General features: G+C 36.1%; 1 long non-coding RNA gene across 1 annotated transcript in view; it reads left to right on the top strand.

The window, feature by feature from the left end:
* LOC141513329 (uncharacterized) overlaps window positions 1-4,587 on the top strand; it is a 63,243-nt gene extending 58,656 nt beyond the window's left edge. The window contains exon 3 of the long non-coding RNA XR_012475767.1: window positions 4,502-4,587. This is a non-coding gene — a long non-coding RNA (uncharacterized LOC141513329). The remainder of the gene's footprint in view (window positions 1-4,501) is intronic.
* The last annotated feature ends 14,098 nt before the right edge of the window (window positions 4,588-18,685 follow it).

Below are 18,685 nucleotides of genomic sequence, written 5' to 3'. Positions count from 1 at the left end.
GTGACCTGGATTTGAGTGTGGGAAAATAGCTGAGTCCTGCCCAGGGAGAGCAGAGAGGCCTCTGCAGTTTCTCCCAATCCCCTTACCATCCATGGTCTGAGAGCTGTGGACATGCTGGGTAGCTCTGTGGACTACCACTGAAGGTTCTCATTGCAGGGCTGCTTTGAGGCCAGAGCTCTGTTCTGCACTCACTCTGGTGAGGTAGAATTCTCTTACTACCCCTTCCAGCTGTCCCCAATGATCCCTGGGACAAAAGGTCTGTAAACCTCCCACTCTGGACCCAGGCACCCAAGCCAGCTGTGCTGTGCTGTGGCTATGGCTGCACTGTGGCTTTTTCCAACCCCTGGCCTGGTGGATCAGACCTTTCCTGAGAAACTTCTAAGTTGTCTTGGACTGGGAAATTTCATCACTCAGACTTTTTTGTTCCTGGAAGGAGTCTTTAATAAGGATTTGGTAGTATACACACTCTCTGGATTGTCTGGTTAACAAAATGGACTTTAAAAAGGCACAAAATCATATCACTCAGTCTTTCTGTGGGGTTCTGCCCCCCTAAATTTTGGCAAGATCATAATTTGATGGCTTTTGGAGTTTTGGGGGGAACTAGTTTCCGGGAATTCCTGTCTTCATGCTGCCATATTGGCTCCACCCCCTCCATTGTTTTTTTAACTATTTAAAAAATTTTTTATTTATCCATCCATTTATTTATTTATTTAAGACAATGATCCAAAGTCACACAGCTAGGCAATTATTTAGTTTTTGAGTCCATATTTGAACTCAGGGCTTCCTGATTCCATGGCCAGTGCTCTATCCACCTATTCACCTATCCACCTATCCACCTAGCAGCACCCTTACTCCATCATCTTAATGAAAACCCATAATGCCTTGAAGAGTTTGGCAAAGACAAGTAATATAATAGCAATAAAACAAGTAAAAGGAGAGAACATAGTCAGGGCCATAACATCTAGTAAATTTGTGATGGAATTGGAGAAAAAATTTTTCTAGCTATCTAGCTACATATAGTCACTCAAGTCTTAGTGCAGCTTTAAGCTTGAATAACTTCAGAAGTATAAATGCCACAAAATTACAAAAAAATGAAAAGCTAATTATTAAAAATCAACATAACTATTATCTTGTGTTATATGTTGCTCTAGTCAGTTTTCAAGTTTTTTAAAAACTTTTCTCAACAACTGCTCATTGAGCATTACTGAGGGGAAAACAATCATACCTGCAATGCAGCATAGGGACCCAGAGAGGTTGCTGCTGAAGGTACTACCATCCTTCCCAAGTTCACAGAGGCAGTTATTTTAACTTCTGTCCTGGTCTGTCTAAGTCACTCTCTAATCAAGAATCTTCACTGGTTTCTAATTGCTTTCTGAAAAAGTACAATTTCTCTAGGTTGCATTTAAAAACATCTGCAATCTAGCTCCAACTTGCTTTTCAGATTTTTTAACTTTCTATTACCACTCTCTATACATGGATCATTCTAAGCAAACTGACCCACATTCTATTCTGAAGCTGATCTTTTCTACAATCTGTCCTTAACGTTTGCAATGAATCCCTTTTCACATTTTTGCCTCTTAGAATCCTTAACTTTTTACAAGGTTTAATTCAAGTCTCACCACCTCTGTGAAATACATCCTAATAGATCTCATTGTTACTTCTCTCACTATCCTAAAATAATTTGCCACTGATTTATCTGTTTACCTGCTGTTTACCAGAAGTGAATGTAAGCTCCTGGAAGGCAGGGACTTCTTGTTTTTGTCTTTGATTCCTCAGGGATTGATTTGTAGTTGGTACTTAATAAATGCTGATTGGGTTGAGGAAAAAAAAAACTTTTCTCAGTGGTTGCTTAGTGACTGAGCAACTATAGGTCTCTGCTTAAGGTTATCCAAAGAATAAAGTTTTGATGCCTATATGACACCTTTGACATAACCTACAAGAAAAAAATTAATGGAGCTACATCAGAGCTCTGATGTGGTCAAGCAATAGAACCCTCTTCATGGATCCACTAGTCTGAGAAAATGTCATACCAAAACTCCTGCACATGTAATATATAATAACAACACACATAGTTCTGTTAAAATGAAAATTTATTAAGGTATTTTTCTATATTCATCCTTTTGCAAGCTTTTGAATTCCACATTTTTCTACCCTCTTCTCTTTCCTCCCTCCTCCTTATGGTAGCAGACAATCTGAAATAGGTTGTACATATATAATCATACTTAACATATTTCCATAATAGTAATGTTGTGAAAGAAGAATTAGAACTAAGGAGGGGGATGAGAAAGAAAGAAAAAAAATAAAAGAAATTTTAAGGGATGAACATAGTATGCTTTGCTTTGCATTCAGACTCAATAGATTTTTTTTCCTCTGGATGTGGATGTGGCATTTTCCATAACAGTTCTTTCAGGATTGTCCTTAATCACTGAACTGCTGAGGGGAGCTGTATCTAACATAACTGTGAAATATATCCTAATAGATCTCATTGTTAACTTCTCTCACTATCCTAAAATAATTTGCCTCTGATTTATCTGTTTACCTGTTATATACCCGAGGTGAATATAAGCTCCTAGAAGGCAGGGACTTCTTGTTTTTGTCTTTGATTCCTTGGGGATTGATTTGTAGTTGGTACTTAATAAATCATTTCACAGTGTTGCTGTTAAGATGTCCAATGTTCTCCTGGTTTTTATCTTCACTCAGCATCAATTCATGCAAGTCTTTCCAGGCTTTTCTAAAGTCCAGTTTTCTAAAGTCATGGTTTCTTACAGAGCAATAGTACTCCATGACAAGGGCAGCTAGGTGGCACAGTGGATAGAACACTGTCAGGAGGTCAGAAGTTTGAATCCAGTCTCAGACACTTGACACTAACTAGCTGTGTGACCTTGGGTAAGTCACTTCATCCTGATTGCCTCATGTCCAGGGTTATCTCTAGTCATCCTGATTCATATCTGACCACTGGACCCAGATGATTCTGGAGGAGAAAATGAGGTTGATGACTGAGAGCAGCACCACTTCACTCAAATCCAATTCATTTGCTTGTCATGGCATCATCTCCCTGATGTCACGATCTTCTTCAAGAACAAAGAACATACATTAACTCTATGACATTCTTTGCCCCTACAAAAGGAGCTACTGCAAATGTTTTTGTACATGAGGGTCCCTTTCCCTTTTAAATGGTGGGACATAGACTCAGTAATGGTATTGCTGGATTGAAGGGTAGAGCATACTCTATTTCATGACCTGCAGAAATACAAACATTTAAGCTACATGGAGACATAACTGGAAGAGTCCTGACTTTTATCATGCAAATTAGGTGCAACCACAGACTCAATTATTTTTTTACTTTATATTTCAATTAGAAAAGCAACAGTGACAATGAATAAATGAAGGAGTTGAGGTTAAAAGACAACTTGGCATAGGGCAAAGAGTCTTAAACACAAGACTTGAGTTCAGATCCCCTAGTTCTTCTATTTACCACCTTGTGACCTTGGACACATCATTTAATTTATCCAGATCTCATCTGTTTCCTCATCTGTAAAATAACTAATAAGGCGCCTATCATCTCTAGATTTATGATTCTATCTATAGTTATTGTACTAAAAATAGGTAACTTTACAAAAATAATCTTCATCTCTCCAGTTGTACAGACCAAAAGATCTATATGTCCCTGTCATGAAAATGAAGAACATTGTTTCTTGGCTTAGGAAAGTAGAAATGAGGTTTCAGGTTCATCATATTATTTAATTTATGAGGTTAAACATTCAGTTCCTCAATTATACATAGATACATAAAAGCAATGCATATATACATACATTCCTATGTACATGAGTGTGTGTGTGTGTGTGTGTGTGTGTGTGTGTTGTTTGTCTTTCATGAATAAAGAGAACCAAAATGACAGTACAATGTTGGAGTTAATTTACAGTGTGTTTGGTTGTGGCTAATCAGATCAATAACTCAGAAAGTTTGGGCACAAATAACCCTTACAATTATTTTGGGGGGTCTCTAAATTTGCTACCACAATTCTACTTTGCCCAGTGTCTTCTTTGATGTGGGCATGCCATTCTGGATGATCCTGTGCCAGTATCTCCCATGTCTCACAATGAATACCAAGTTCTTTGGAGAGAAATTGAGAGTATCCTTGTATTGCTTCTTCTGACCTCCAAGTGAGTACTTGCCTTGTGCTAGTTCTCTATAAAATAATCTTTTAGGTCAACACATGTATGGCATTCAAACAACATGGCCAGTCCATTGGAGTTGCAATGTAGTAGAGTTTGAATGCCTGGTTTTGAGCTTGCAAAAGGACCTCTGGTGTCTTATCTTGCCAGGTAATTAATCTTCAGGACCTTTCTAAGACAATCCAAATGGAACTGATTCAGTTTCCTGGAATGGCACCAGTAAGACTGTCTAGGTTTTACATAACAATTATGTCAGCACAGTGGCTCTGTAGATTTTCAGTTTGGTAGACAGTCTAATGTCTCTTTTCTCCCACTCATTCTTTCAGAGCTTCCCAAATGCTGAGCTAGCTTTGGCACTTCATTTGTCAACCTCATTATCGATTTGCACATAACTGGAAAGTACATTGCCAAGGTAAGTGAACTTATTTAAAGCATTCAAAATTTCTCTATTTGAATATAGCATTTTTTATTTTGTCTTTGTATTCCTAGTGCATACCATAAAGTTTAATGATTTTTTTTGGATTAGACTGAATGGTATATAATGTTATGACTTAAAATAAACCAGATCTTGGGAAGGGTCAGAATAATTTTGAAGTACTCCTTGACCTAGACCTTAAGTATGACTGGAATTTGGGTCAGGCTAAGGGAAGGAGACTGAAATGAGCAAAGACACTGAGGCTGGAATAAGCATATTGTGTTCTAGGAAGAATGAGAAGGTCAACTTATCCTGTGCATTTGAGAGAACAGTTTTGGGGAACAGTTTTGATAAGGCTATGGAGGGCCTTGAAAGTCAGCAATTTTTTCCCCTCTTGAAATAGGGAGTTGCCAAAAGTTTTCTAGCAGGAGAGTGACTTTACAGTGTATTTTAAAGAAGAACCTTTATGGCAGGATTGTACAAGATAAATGGAGAGAAGGATATTTCAATTTCCATATTGTTTATCCATTTTAAATCTGGTGCTTTATATAGACCACTGTATTAGACACTGGAGAGTCACAATGATTAAATAAGACATGGCCCCTACTTACACAGGGGTATGGATGACATTTCAATAGAATTATATGGAAATACACAAATACCTTTAATGCATTTTGTAGATATATGAAAGATACAAATAAAGGGCTATGTGAGATAGTGATGTCTAACTCAAATTTGCCTCAGATGTTTTTAAAAATTCTGCAAATTGACATTATCTGTGAAATATTTTCATTTATTTTATTAAATTTTAATTTGATTCCTCTGAAATTGACAACTGGTTGTGAACAAGAGGAAAAATATCGATCCTGAGATTTAAGGAAAATTTCTTGGAGGAGCTGACATTTGAGTTGAACTTTAAAGTTGAAAGGAACCTCAAAATGTAGGGTGGTATAAGAAAGGTCTTGAAGTCTAATTTTAAAGAGTTTAAACATGAAACAGAAACAAATCTTGTGGAAGCAGCTTTGAAGGAATGAATAAGAATAGGTACTGAGATCCTAGTCCTTCCCTGATCATTAAACAGTTTTTGTGAACCTGGGCAAGTTATTAAATATCCATGGATCTCAATTTCTTTATCTATGAAATAGTAGTTTGTATTTATAGTGTATAATAGTATACTTATATATTATAATATATAATAGTAGCTTTTTTTTTTCAGGTTTTTTTTGCAAGGCAAATGGGGTTAAGTGGCTTGCCCAAGGCCATGCAGCTAGGTAATTATTAAGTATCTGAGACTGGATTTGAACCCAGGTACTCCTGACTCCAGGGCCGGTGCTTTATCCACTGTGCCACCTAGCCACCCCAATAGTAGCTTGTTTTTACCTCTCATACTTTTTAATTTGTTCTTCATAAGAATTATAAGGTAAGAAGCACAAATAGTGTCAGCAAACTGTCTAGCACATAGTAGAGCTTAAAGTTGCTCTGGTATTAAATTATCTCAGTAAAAGATGAGAAATCTAAATCCCAGAGAGATTCAATTACCATATTTCCCTATGTATAAGATACACCCTTTTTCAAAAATTTTGGGGTCTAAAACCTGGAAGGATCTTATAAAGTGGTTGTAGATATTTTTGCTTGCATTTCCCACTTTTTTAGCGCTTGTTGTCTTTGTGCTCATTGTTTCATATTTGTTACCAGTATATTATGTTTTGCCACATTCTGCTCAGAAATGTCTCGGGAAATATTTTGTCCAATGCTGAATTCAAGTTCAAAGTGATCCAGTTTGCAAAAGTGAATGGAGCATTGTTGGTGGAGTTGTGAACAAAGCCAACCTTTCTGGAGAGCAGAAGAGCATGTTCAAAAGAGCAATAAAACTGTTCATATCCTTTGACCTAATGATTCCAATTCTAGGCCTATATCCAGAAGAAATTATTTTTAAAAAGGAAAAAGTCCCACATGTTCCAAAATATTCATAGTAGCTCTTTTTGTAATGGCAAAGAATTGGAAATTGAAGAATACCCATCAATTGGGGAATGGCTAAACAAGTTATATGTGATACATATATACTATGGAATATTATTGTTCTAAAAGAAATCATAAATGGTCAGACTCTAGAGAAGCATGAAATGACTTAAGGGATCTGTTGCTGAGTGAAGGGAGCAGAACCAAGGGAATAGTGTACACATCAACAATAACATTGTGAGATGAACAACCTTGATGAAAGCAGTTCATCTCAGCAGTCAAGAGAGCTAGGGCAAGCTATTATCCCCATCCAGAGGAAGAAAAACAAAACAAAACAAGACACACACACACACACACAAAAAACCACTTCAGAATCTCATGAGCACTTTATAAAAATTATCTCTTATGTATCTCATTTCCTTAATCCTAATTCCTCATACTGAAAATGACTAATCTGTAAACATGCTTATCAAAATATATATGTACAATGCTAACCTGACTGTTCACTGCTGAGGGAAGGGGGGTGAGAAGGGAGGGTGGAAGGAAATTGTGTAACTTAAAAATATACATGTGCATGTTGATGAAAATAAATAAATAAAATTTTAAAGATTGAATGGAAATCATGCTACTGAACATCAGTTTGGCTCTCCTCCCACTGAGAAAACAATCTGAGACTGGCTACAAGAAGAAGAAACCTTAATGGAAATGCCCTGGCAGAAGAAGGCCATGAGAGGCAAGGCAGCCAAATGGCCTGACTTAGAGAAGGAATTGAAGAGATGGACTGAAGAGCAAAGGGTCATTGAGATTCCTATGTCCATGAAGATGGCTTCAGTATAAGACAAGAAGAATTACTGATGAAAAAGAAGTAAAAAAGAAGTCCTTAAAGGAGGACACAACTGGTGCTTCAGGTTCATGAAATGGACACACCAGATTTGCCCAAAAGATGCCTGGAGCTATGAGCAGAAGGTCCTTGAATTTCATGATGAATAAAACTTGAATTCAATAACTTTAGGTAATGAATTTTTTTTTCAAATTTCAAAATTAAGGTGCATCTTCTACATGGGAAAATATGGTACTTACCCCAAGTCACATAGCTAGAAAGAGACAGTACCAAGATGAGAAGCCAAGTCTTCTGACTACAAATCTAGTGATGTTATAGTAACATATGTGTGTGTGTGTGTGTGTGTATCTGTGTGTGGTAGGCCTCTATCTATCTATCCATCCTAACTATGCTATATACATATATATATATATATATACACATATATATATACAGTTAATATATAACTATATAGTTGGTATATATGGTTAATTAGTTATGTTTAACTATACAGTTACTATATAGTTAATATATTATATACATATATACTAACTATACTATGTATAGCATATATAATATAGTTACTATCTATTCATATAGTATAGTTAGTGATTACACTTTCTCGGAGATTTGACTGGATAATCTGAAAAAGAGATTCCCCAACCAATACAGCAAGAATCCATCCTCAAATTCCAAGTCAATGCAACCCTATATATTGCCATTTTTGCCTTTATTTAGGTCTAACAAGAAATGCAGTGTGATTCATTATATTAATCAACAAACATTCCCTTTGAAGGACAGCTGACAATTATGAGGTGATTTAAAGTTTGTAAGACATTAAAAACCATTATTCATTCTACCCTCGTAATAATCCTGAAAAGGAAGTAATCTAAAGATTATCTCCCTATTTTGCAGAATAGAACACAGGGTTAGAGATATTAAATGAATTCCTGAGGATCAAAACATGGGATTCAGTCCATTTGACCATTTAGTGGAGGGTGGTAAAGGTGTGGGTGGTGTGTCCATCAGACCAAGGGTTCCTATCTTCTTTGACCTTAGCTCCCTCCATGGACAGTCTATTTGACTGACAGATATGGCAAGGCAAATGGAAACCCATGAGTCCATTCTTAGTTAAGAAAATCGATGGCTATGTAAATAGAATATTTTTTATGAAGTGTTTGTAGATGGCCCCTGCTGCATGACCATTATAACATTTCCTCTTCTTTCCATTCACACAGCCAACATCCTAGGCCAGGACTTAATCACCTCTCCCCTGTTCTATTGCTTTAATCTCCTAATTGCTCTCTATATCTAGTCTTTCTTCAGGACAGTCTATCCCAGGTTAATGTGGGGAGGTTTGATTCTCTTCTGACTACAAGCCCGGTATTTTTAGTGGATCAATATACATATATGACATCCTTTGAATGTATGCAGATGCTGTTGTGATGAATAAGATATGAGTTTATCATGGCTTTTTTGTCTGCACTTCTTTTATCAGCCAATGGATATCAATAATACATCTATCATGTAGAGGTCATAAATCTTTTTTTTACATTAGAAAAGGCCTTCGCTTTTATGAAGGTTTTTCTACTTTCCCTTCCAACTCCAATTTCCCAGTAGAGATATAAAGAATAGTTCTACAAAATGTGAAATGCTAATAAATGTGGACAATACCAACTTTTTGGCCAAAGAAATTAAGTCTCCTTCCCAGCTGGGATTCGTTTTGGGAACAAACTACAATTGAAGGTACTTTGAAAGAAAAGAAGTAGGTCATTTGTATACTTGAAAAAAAGCCATCCCGGTAGTCACTCTGGAACATTTAGAGATTCTAGGAATCTGAACAGCAGGGACACCAAGTTGAAAAGAAATGAGTGTGAATGGACAGAATTGCACTGTGGCCACTAATAGCTCTTCTTTTCTGAGAAAAGAGGCAGTACTGATTATTAATGCTGAAGAAAAAGTGCAGGGACTGAGAACATTGAAAACTGCATTCCTGTTAGTGCCAGCACAGCATTCTGTAACCAGTTCCTGGATGAGAACAAGAACGGCTTTTTCTTGAAGTCAGGGGTGAGGAGTAAAGGTGGGGCAGTCCAGTGAGTGGTTCAGTGTGACCTGAGATGGCTCTGGAGTTGGTACCTGAATTCCAGTCTTCTCTGAGATTTACTACCTGTGTGACCTTGGGTAAGTCACTTAAGCCTCTTGGAGTCTTAGTTTCCTTACCTGAAAATTGAAGGGGTTGGACGAGATGGTCTCTGAGGTCTTTTTTACCTCTTGATCTGGCTTTCGACTTTTGTATAAGTTGACTCCAAAGGTGCAGGCTGGGTGAGGAGAGATGGTAAGCCCTCTTTCAGCTCTCATTTCTAAGATCTCTAGGGGTGTATGTGGGATAGTAAATGGCCTGGGTTAACTGTGTTCATTTACAGAGTGGTCTTGATCAGCAATTACTCTTCCCTCTTTGACTTGAAAATAGTTTGGAGATTGATATTTCCACTTTTTGTGTCATTTCCACTTGATCTGTGAGGCGCCACTAGGTATCCAAATGTTGCCCAGACTATTATTGGGAATAATGTTATGTGACATTACAGTCTGAATTTTCACTTCTTTAGTGGGATTTCACAGCACCTAAATGACAGATGTACTTTGAATTCCCCAGATAAAGAGAGCTCCTGCTATGAGATGATGTATTCTGTTTGTTCCTAACAGGTGTATAGCACTTATCTGTTGTCATTCACATATTCTTTTTTTTTTTAATGTGAGTTTAAATGAATTTTGTCTTAAGAAGTTTGAAAGAACTTTGTGACATAAAGTTGAAGATAATAGGGATGTCACAAAATTAAGGTGGGGTAACTAAGCTGCCATCTTCAAGTTCCAACCTTTTTTTCTGGTTATTCCATGAGAGCATAGATTTAGAGCTAGAAGAGACAATAAAGATCTCATGTAAGCAAGCAAACTTTCATCAGTTTGCTAACAAGCATTCATTAAGCACCAGGCACTTGTATTCCTTAATCTCTTTGTTCTGTGTATGATAAAGCCTAGGACCAGTGATTTGTATGGTTCTAAAAGTCTGGATGATCTGATCTAGGTCACCTGAGTTGTAAGTGGCAAATCTGGGGTCCAGATTCATGTCTCTATTCCTCTAAGATCAGCATTCTTTCCACTGATCCACATCAAATTCTGTTTTTGATACTCACCACCTTCTTATTTCTCTCAGTTGCCTCTCTTCTCAAATTGGGATAGGATGGAGCAATCAACTCCTTCCAAAGTCTGTCTTTATAGAAGTCTCAGAACATGGTCCAAAGTAGCTCTGCTTGGTTTCCAGTCCATGGAATATCAACCTCCCAGTCTCTCTGTAGATCCCCAACTCTGCTTCTAAGTTTCTCTTTGTGTGTTGTTTGGAGAAGGAAATGGCAAAGCATTCCAGTATCTATGTCAAGAAAATCTCACATGGGGTCATAAAGAGTCAGACAAAACTGAAAAATGACTGAACAACAACATGGTATCTTTCAGGGGTGTCTGCTAAGCCAGGTTTTTGCATTAATCCTTTGGAGTAAACAAATTAATGTTTTCATTATGTTCTTATGGACTTTCATTTAGTACCAAACACCTGGAGAGTAGGGATCAGGCCTTACCTAGCAGGACACCTGTGACTAATGTTGAACAAGAATTAATATTGGTCATTCATTCAGTAATTTAATCTATTGTATATCCACAGGTTTTACAGGTTGGGCCAGTGGTAATAAATCCACTTAAGATGTAGCAAAAGGCAGACATTTTCCTTTAGCATTTCTTAATTTGTTGAATGTAGTGAATAAAACACTTCACTTGGAGATTGGAAGACTTGGAAATAACTTACTTAGAAAAATAGTTTGTCTCTGGGCCTCAAATTTTTCATCTACATAGGTGTTATTATTAGCCTCATTTTACATATGAGAAAACTAAGGTCACAAGAGGCAAGCAATTTGCCAAGATTCATATAGCTATGTAAGTACCTGAGGTCAGATCTGAGCTTAAGTCTTCTGTGCTCCAGAATCTGTGCTCTAGCCCCTGAAGCTAGCCACTAGTTGTCTAATGCCAACAATATTTTTACATAGTACATTAAAATCTGCAAAGCACTTGACAAATATTATTTCATTTTATCTTTATAACAACTGTTAAGAGAAAACTAAGGCACATCAGGAACACACAAATGGTAAGTACCGGAAACCAAGTTTGAACTCAGGTCTTCTCAACTCTAGGTCTAGTGTTTTATCTTTTTCAACATTCAAAGGTCTCTTCTAGCTGTAAATCTAAGCTTAGTTATGAACTAATAAAAAGAATGATATCCAGAATTCTGCTCTGATTACAAAAATTCTTAATGACAAAAGAATTTCAGAGATTGTAGAGAGAATGGAAAGAGTTCTGAGCCAACAGGTATAACTACTATCCTCTGGAGAAGGCTTTGAACCTTTACCATGTAAGGTCCTGACCCCTTTTGGCTGTGTAAAAGGGAAGAAAAAAGATCATTTCTGTGTGAAACACAAAATCTACTTGAGAAGAAACACAGTCCACCCGATAAAAATGCTTGAGGAGAGACACAGACTGTGAGGACCAGAATGAGAACAATCTCTCTCAAAGTCAAAAATTCTTATTGCAGCCAAAGATGGTCAAATAAACAATTTCCTGGTACTCACAATCTTTATCATAAGATCACCAGAGTTAGTCAGAATTGGATGGGACTTTAGACACCATCTCTTTCAATACCCTTCCTCTCATGTTACAGAGAAATAGAAAACCCACCTTGCTTAGTGACTTTACCCCAGGTCACTCAGATAGTTGGTCATAGTAAAAGACATAGCTTTCTTTCTTTCTCTTGAATTAAAAGGGACTTCTATTCTTTGAGAAGATATTATTTTCCTTCCAATATAGCTCGGTTTTTATATTCCTTTCATTTCTAAATATATCCCTCCCAACATCCTTACCCAATGAGCCATCTCTTGTAATAAAAATTAAAAATGAAAGAGGGGAAAAGCAGTTCAACCATATCATCCAACACATTAATCATGTCTGATGGTTGAAACATTTCTCAACCATTCTCATGGCTCCCTTTGCAAAAGTTGTTGAGTGGGATCTGGTTCATTTTCTCAATCTTTCTTCAAGATAGACTTCATTCAGTGTTGTCAGGTTATCTCCATCTGGACCTTCTCTTTTAGTTTTAGGGTAGTTTGATGATCAGGCTGAGATGAAAGGGTTAGGAGATGGGGGAGTTAAACCAACCCACAAAATCTCCAGTCCCTTCTTACAGGGACTCCCATTCAAGAGTGGAGTCACAGAGTCACAGATATGGACAATTACATAAGTGGGAAAATACAAGTTTTGCTAATCTGCTAGATATGCTAGATAGTAGTGATCTGTTTGATATCTCAAACCAGCTTCCCTAAAAAATTTGCTCCTACAGCTGCTCTTACCTATCATTTCTGTTTTCTAGATTCCCTCTTTGCTCCTATCATCAGCTGTCCCTTCTCATTTATTCTAAGTGATATACAGTTATCCCTTCCACATCTCTACTTTCTCCTTAACAGTTTCCATATATCATAAGAAATTAAATGGAGGGGTGGATAGGTTGCACAGTGGGTAGAGCACTGGCCCTAGAGTCAGGAATAGCTGAGTTCAAATCCCCCCCTCAGACAGTTAATAATTACCTAGCTGTGTGGCCTTGGGCAAGTCACTTAACCTCATTTGCCTTGCAAAAAAACCTAAGAAAAAAAAGAAATTAAATGGAAATTTGGGGGGAAGTTTTGTGGAAGTCAAAGATGACAAAAGCTAGTAGATGACACAGAAAAAGTTTAAAAACTCAGAAAGGCATAAAATATGTATGTAGTATTGTTTAATTACAAATTTTTTTATCTTATAATACTGTAAATACCCAATAAAGGAAAATGGGAAAAAATTCAAACTTCTTTGTTATGAAGAGAGGGTCATTTTGTTTTACAATGATGATGACAATGATGGTCCATTATCAAAGAAGACCATGACATCAGGGAAGTGATATCATGGCAAGTATATGAACTGGACTTGAGGTTGGGGGGGGGGGGGGGGCTATGCTAAGTAAGTCACCAGTCTCATTTTCTCCTCCAGAGACATCTAGGACCAGATATGAATCAGGAGGACTGGAGATGATCCTGGATGTGAGGCAATCAGGGTTAAGTGACTTACCCAAAGACACACAGATAGTATGTATCCTCTCTGAGGCCATATTCAAACTTAGGTCCTCCTGACTCCAAGGCCAATGCTATATCCACCTAGTAGTCCCTATGATTTTCCACATTGAGGGGAGAGGCAACCCTGGTGCTCACGATGTGGAAAGGATAATTATGTTACTGATTCCCCTCTAGAATAGATAAAGATCACTCCAAGACTGCTCATTTTTTTTTTTGAAGACTTTCCCTGGACTCTGCTAACAAGCACAAACTTTATTAACTACAGCCTAGACTAAACATCAGAATCCTATAACATCCAATGGTGAACTCATTCCCTTCCTATAAGACTATAAATATCTGCAAACTTATATTTCATGAACTAGATGATTTATGGGAAAAGGTTTACAATGCACAGTCATCTATTTTAAACTTGGAACATTATAGACAGCTTTCCCATCTGTTGTGTTAGTTAAACTTGATTTTGATTGAAACTAAATACATCTTTTCTATAATCTATCACATTGGACTATCTGTTTATCTATGAAATCAAAGTTGCCTGTAATCTAAATGGCATAGCAGCAGTCACCTTATCTCATTAAATACATAGAACTTTTAAAAAGAACTTATTTAATGAATGTATTAGCTGGGTGACCCAATGGGTAGTGTGCTGGACTTGGAGTCAGGAGGGCTTTTCTTGCTGAGTTCAAATCTGACCAACTATAAATCATTTAACCCTCTGTGCCTCAGTACCTTGTTCTGTAAAATGGCTTGGAAAAGGAAATGGCAAATAGGATCTTTGCCAAGAAAACTCTAAAATAGAGTCACAAAGAGTCAGACACAACTGAAAAACCTATTAACTAATTACACAAGAACTAGCTTTGCTATTTATGCCTTCTGAAAGTAGTTTGGGATCAAAATTAATATTTCCCAAGTACCTACTTCAAGATTTTAGCATAGTAATATACAAATTTAGCTGCTAGAACACAATGCACTACTAGTCCTCTCAGTATACTCTATGGACACTTTTTATCTGATGAACTGCTTCTTTTCAAGTTGATTTTGTGTTTCACATGGAAATGCTCTTTTCTTGTCCTTTTTTTTTAATCAAAATTTTCACATAACAATGAGTTAGGACCTTACATAGTAAAAGTTCAATGTCTCTAATGGACAGTAATACAAAAGAGCCTCACTTTTAAGACTTTGTTCAGGACCCACAATTTTTCCCATTAAAGGATTCCCCTTTCCCCTTTTTGCTTTTTAGTTATGACCTTAAATTTTTCTTTTGCTTCTGTGTATTAATGGTTCATTAACTATTTTCTGATTAAATATAATTTTAATGGGATGTTTCTTTATAAAATAATGCTTTATACCTTTTATTTGCCTTTTGAAAAATAAGATTTTTTAAATATTATTTTATTTTTTCAATTACATACTTGTCAACATCCATTTCTTTTTTAAACTTTTGAGTTCTACATTTTTCAACCTTCTTCTCTTTCCTTCCCATGACAGCAAATAATCTGATGTAGGCTATACATGTATAATCAAGCTTAACATATTTGAATATTAGCCAAGCTGTCTATGATGTTCGAAGTTTAAAATAGATGACTGTGCATAGTAAACCTTTTCCCACAAATCACCCAGTTCAAGAAAGATAAGTTTGCAGATATTTCTAGTCTTATAGTCTTATATTTTGATCCCAAACTACGTTCATAAGTAGTGAAAGAAGAAACAGAATTAAAGGGGGAAAAATCCATGAGAAAAAGAAAAAAAAACATAAAACAAGTTTTAAAAAGTGAAAATAATAAACTTTGATCTGTATAATTTTTTTTCTCTGGATGTGGATGGCATTTCCCATTACAAGTTTTTAGAATTGTCCTTGGTCACTGAACTGCTGGAAGGAACTAAGTCCATTATAGTTGATCATCACCCAATGTTACTGTTAATGTGTACAATGTTCTCCTGGGTCTCCTTACCTAACTCAACATCAGTTCATTCAAGTCTTTCCAGGCTAAAAATAAGTTTTTATTGATTTTTTTACATCATCTGAGTTCTCCCCAGTATCTGCCTCCTCCTCCCAGAGAATATTATTTTTAAAGACAAATGAAAAATTAGCAAAAAATTAGCACAATAGTGAAAAAGTACAAAAATATGTTCTATATGCAACATCTGTGGACCTCTCACCTCCAGAAAGAGATAGGGTAAGAGCATTTTTAATTCGTTTTCTTGAAGTCACATTTGCTCTCTATAATTTTGTGTCAGACACTTTTGATTTTGTATATTGTTCTTTCCATTGTGTATGTTGTTTTCTTGATTTTCTTTACTCTTCATTAGTGTATCACAATTTATTTAGTCATTCTCTAATATCAATGGGCATATACTTTGTTTCTAATTCTATTATAAATGTTTTGGTCTACATCAGAATGGTTTTTTGACCAATAGCCTCTTTGGAGTATAGCCCATCAATGGAATCTCTAGGTCAAAGAGAATGGACATTTTAGGCACTTTATTTGCATAATTGCAAATTGTTTTCCAAAATGGCTTCATCAATTCACAGCTCCACCAACAATAACCCGTGTGCCTATCCCCACAACCCTTTACAACATTGTTCATGATGGTCTATTTTCATCTTTGCCAATTTTCAGGGTGAGAAGTAAATCTCAGGACTGTTTTGATTTGTATTTCTTTTTTTATTAATGTTTTGGAGAATTTTTTCATATGTGATTGTGAAAACATTTCTGTTTGAAAATTCTGGTCCAAATGAGTAAATGTGGTATACAAATCTTTGAAAACTGCCCACTCCTTTTCTGCTCCACTGTTGGCAACCTTGTGTTGGCTCAGCTTCCCTCTAAGATATTGTTCATACAAGGAGAAGCACTAGAATCTGTTAATAATGTCTTCTGGTTGTCATCTTGCCTTGTTTTTGTTGAATACAAATGCTAAGCTTAAAGAGAATAAATTTGTCAATACAGCACTTTGTGGTTTGATAACCTTTGTCACTCATATCCTTGCTGGTTGTACAGTAGATAGGGCACTGGCTTTAGAGTAATGAGATGGGAGTTGAATCCAGCCTCAGACACTTGACTTACTAGCTGTGTGACCTTGAGCAAGTCATTTAACCCTGACTGTCTCACATCCATGACCATCTCTGGTTGTCCTGATCCATATCTGACCACTGGATCCAGATGTCTCTGGAGGAGAGTGGGCATTCTTGTTTTACTCACAAAATTGTTGAAAAAGATTCCAGTGTTTCCCAAGCTTATGATGTTCACTTTTGGTTTTAGAAAGATACTCTTTTAAGATGTTTAAAAAATAATCCCTCAACCTATACTTTGTAGGTCTTTTAGCATAAATAAGTGCTGTACTTTGTCAAAGACTGGGTTTTTTTGTATCTATAATAATCATAAGATTTTGGATGTTTTTTAAATATGAGTAATTATGTGGTTTGTTCTAATGTAGAATCCAGTCCTTGCATTCTTTGCATAAATTCCACTTGATCAAAATGAATGATTTCAAAAAATTAAAAGTTAAAAAAACAAATCCCAAAATGAATGAATTCTTAGGTAGTAATTTGATCTTTAAAAAAGAGAAATCATCAGTAGAATGTAATGTTTGTTCAAAGGAATTGGGACATGGAAGACACAGATTGAAAAAAATACTAATGGTTTTTATTTTTAAAAAAATGACAGTCATTTCCTGATATAATTCCCTGTCCTTCAAACAAATCCCCTTTGTCATCAAGATATTGCTGTTAAAAGCTCACTGACTGACAGAAATGTTCTCATCTGTAGCTGCCTATTTCTCTAATGAGTGAAAGTAATGTGTCCTTACCTTTTCTTAGGGAATAAGATTGGTTATTTAAATTAATATGAGTTCAATTGCCTTTTAGTGCAGTTTTCATTTGCATTATGTTGATCACTGTGTATATTGCTTCTCTAATTTTGTATACTTTTGTTTGCATTGTTTCATACAAATCTCAAAGATATGACTGATTGACTTACCAAATAAATGAATGAATGAAAAAAATTATAACATGCTTAATAGGTCCCAGGCACTGTGCAAAGTACTGATATAAATATGAATAATCCAGATAATTTTCTGCCCTCACATAGCCTACATTATAATAGGAAAAGATAACACATATGCAAGAGTGTACTAGTAAATGTTTAATAATCATCTCTCAAAAAATACATGCAAAATTCTTTTAAGTTTAATCTGTATTATTAGCATTTTCTCCAATACTTTTTAAAATCTAGACAATTAACAAAACACGTATTAAATCCTGATTTCTACCTATAAATATAAACACTACAGATTTAAATGTAAATTGGCTCCAACATACTCCAACATAAAAGGAAGCCAAAAATATCCATATAATTGAAGTAGCCAAGGGAGGGTTGTGGTAGCCTAGTTCTAGGAATGATAAGATGAAAACTCACCTATCAGAGCCCAGAGTTCCAGAGGTGGGAATGAGTTCTGGAGAGAAGATTTGGAAGTGTCTATGTGAGCATAGTCTCACAGTCTATTATTTCAGTTGTGTTGGATTCTTCATGACCTCATTTGAGGTTTTCTTGGCAAAGATACATACATACATACATTTATATATATATATATATATATACATATATACATATATGTATATATATATATACATATGAAGCAGGAACCTTTGTGGCAATAAAGTCCAACCTCCTTATCTTACAGGCAAGGAGATTGTTGAGGATCATAGGATCATGCAGCAAGCTAGTAAGTGTCTGAAAGGAGATTTGAAGTAAGGTCTTCTTGATTCTAGGTCCAGGGCTCTATCCCCTGAACCATTTGGTTTTAATCAATGTTAGATGAATCGTTTCAACTCTCTAGGGTTCTTTCTTCACCTATAAAGTGAGGAAATTGAATTAAATAATATCTAACATTTATGTATACTAATCACTTCACAGTCATCTAATTTGAGCCTTATAACCACCCTTGGAAGTAGGTATCTTTTTTTTAAATTTATTTTTAAATTTTTATTTAAGGCAATGGGGTTTTGAGTGACTTGCCCAAGGTCACACAGCTAGGCAATTATTAAGTGTCTGAGGCTGGATTAGAATTCAGGTACTCCTGACTCCAGGACTGGTGCTCTATCCACTGGGTAACCCATCTG

Source organism: Macrotis lagotis, chromosome 2 (genome assembly GCF_037893015.1).
Source record: "Macrotis lagotis isolate mMagLag1 chromosome 2, bilby.v1.9.chrom.fasta, whole genome shotgun sequence".
Taxonomy (NCBI): domain Eukaryota; kingdom Metazoa; phylum Chordata; class Mammalia; order Peramelemorphia; family Peramelidae; genus Macrotis; species Macrotis lagotis.
Note: the sequence above shows the minus strand (reverse complement) of the source record. Positions and strands in the feature narration are given on the sequence as shown.